Source organism: Octopus bimaculoides, chromosome 2 (assembly GCF_001194135.2).
Source record: "Octopus bimaculoides isolate UCB-OBI-ISO-001 chromosome 2, ASM119413v2, whole genome shotgun sequence".
NCBI classification, from domain to species: Eukaryota; Metazoa; Mollusca; class Cephalopoda; order Octopoda; family Octopodidae; genus Octopus; species Octopus bimaculoides.
The window spans coordinates 2216096-2219026 of record NC_068982.1 but is presented as its reverse complement, the minus strand read 5'-3'; positions in this window follow the sequence as shown (position 1 = coordinate 2219026).

Sequence of the window (2931 nt, the reverse complement as noted above, 5' to 3'; positions counted from 1 at the left end):
CAAAAAATGCTTTCTAATTGATGTATCAATACCAACAGATGACAACGTTTCTCTAAAAGAAATGGAAAAACTTTCAAAATACAAAGACCTGGAAATAGAGGTAACTCGAATGTGGAATCTAAAAACAGAAACAATTCCTATCATAGTAGGTGCCTTAGGTGTAATAAAAAAATATTCAGACAAATACATAACAAAAACACCAGGACTTACAAATATATATAACATACAGAAAATTGCACTACTGGGCACTGCACACATCCTACGCAAAACACTTTCAATACGGTAAACATAAGAGCACCACAGCAAACCACAGCACATACCCAAGGCGCACAGAGCTGCGCTCGGTAGCGAAGTGAAGGCACGTTATAAAAATAAAACTACTGAACAATAATAATAATAGTTTCAAGTTTTGGCACAAGGCCAGCAATTTCAGGATTCGGAGTAAGTCGATCAATCGCCCTCAGTGCTCGACTAATACTTAATTTATCGAATCTAAAAAAGAGAAAAAGGCAAATTTACCTCGACGGTATTTGAACTCAGATTATGAACCCAGACGAAACACCGGAAAGCGTTTTGCCCGGCGGGGAGAGGGGTCAGTAAATTATCACGACTCCACTACACGGTATTTTATCGACCCCACTGCCCGATATTGTATCGATTCCGAAAGGATAATAGACAAAGGTTTTTGCTGTTTGTGTAGCGCTGTTCAAAACTATTGATCAAATGCGATATGTAATTGACATCCATCACCATTCAAAAATGAAACCCTCTTTGCGGGGACGTTACTTTATTCATTTTATGATGGGCCCAACTCTTTCTGGGGCATATTACGTTATGCTCTTCATAAAATATTGTTGCCGTCAGTCAAACGTAGCAGACATAGGTTTTCATTTTGGTGTTAACAGAAATTCTATAACAGCCTAGAAACTCCTGTAATGTTTGTCACACCTTATGTTCAGATCCTGTCTGTATAAATCGATGAAGTCTTATTTTCTTTTTTTTTTTTTTTAAAAAAAGCTTCGAATCTATGGCATTATATCAAATGATTCAACACTAATACGTATATTATTTATCCTTGATTTCTACGACATTTTCATCTTCTATTTCGTTAACAGAATAATTTGATCTGCTGATTCTTCTTTTGAATATGCTTTCCGATTTCTTAAATAGTTTTCACACAAGACACAAGAGAAATATCATCATATATTCTGCTGTCACCCATGCTTCCTCTCTGTTTACATACAATAACACCAACATATTCCTCTTAATTATCGTACATATCATTCTCCATCAGAAATTCAATCTACCTAAACTAATAATTATTTCCGTACAATTCCGTGTTTGTGCTATTTCTTTTCTTTCCTCTAGCTACCCAGTCTCTACTCGCACCGTGTAATCTTTTGCTTTCATATATGTTTACTGGTTAACGTCTTTGTCTTCTAATTGTCCATTCAATCTAAACAAACTGTAGCAATTATTCGAACGTTTTATCAGTTCTGATCACATAAAGCAGATTATAACTTATTTTCAGCATATTAGCAATCAGTGTACACCTTGTATTTAACATTTATTCAAAAATACTACATTCAATATATTACTCTCAATATATTTCTATTTTCATATTATTTTGACAAAAGATGGTTAATTTATTCAGGACACGGCACAATTCATGTGTTCATTGTCGAAGCCAATATTTTGGTAATCCAATCAAACATATTTCTGAGAATATTTATAACCATATTTTAATACCCATAAGCATTCCATATATACGGATGCGTATGTAAGAGTTTGCGTTTTTTATATGAAACACACATACCTATTGCACACACGCATATGTAATATGTCGTACATGCATATCGGTTGTTATATTGACGGATTTTGAAATATCTATTTTGTTTATGGATATTTATAGATCGCGTTGTATAATGGTCTTTGCTGCTCTAATCCTACAGTGACAATTGGAATGCACACGATTAATCCCGAGAAGCTTCTTGTATGAATTCATCTGAACTTATGAATCACGAAAGTTTTCCATATGATTCAACATAAGAAATTTTGTTATTGAATGAAATATGCTTTGATGCAACAAACTATTATCAAAGACGTGCCAACACTCATCATCCAGTTCGGATACTGGCTGCGATGTCTGGATTGTTCTCCCATATGACAATAGGATATATTTTCAGGGATATTTAGACACTTTTTCAAACAGGTCTATCGTTCATATAGTGAAGTCCTCATTACTTCAAAGAAGATTTTTCTTACGTTTTATTCCTATCAGTTATTCGTATGCGTTGATGCTCATATAGTTAGGTGTCATTATCCTTTGTTTTACATATCAACAGATAATCATGATTGCAGTTTACATTCGATAATCTCATCATATATTCATCCTGTCTTTATGATATCCCTTCGGTCTGTTCTTAAATCTCGACGGTCACATGCTTCTGAGTAACGCAGTAACAGACTGGCGTCCCCTTCCGGTGCTGGCATTGCGCTCAGCCACGTATACGATTTGGAACCCTTTGGGACCCAGGTAATCTAGCACTCGAGGCAATGATTTCCACGAGTTGCTGTTACTGTTGTTGTGTTTGTTGATGTTGATGATGATGATGATGATGATATACAGAAGGTGATTTATAATTTCGTATGATGGTTTCCTTCAGAAACATTCTTAATGGGGTGAGAACAAGGGAGGAGGGTGCGTGCGTGTGTGTTTTAAGAATTCAACGTGGAAGATTTTTCTTCGTAAGGCGCAGGTGTGGCTGTGTCGTTGCTTCCCAACCACATGATTCTGGGTGCAGTCCTACTGCGTAGAACCTTGAGTGAGTGACTTCTACTGTAGCCTCGGGTCGACCAGACTTGTGAGTGGATTTGATAGAGGGAAACCAAAAGAAGCTCGTCATACATATATATATATATATATATATA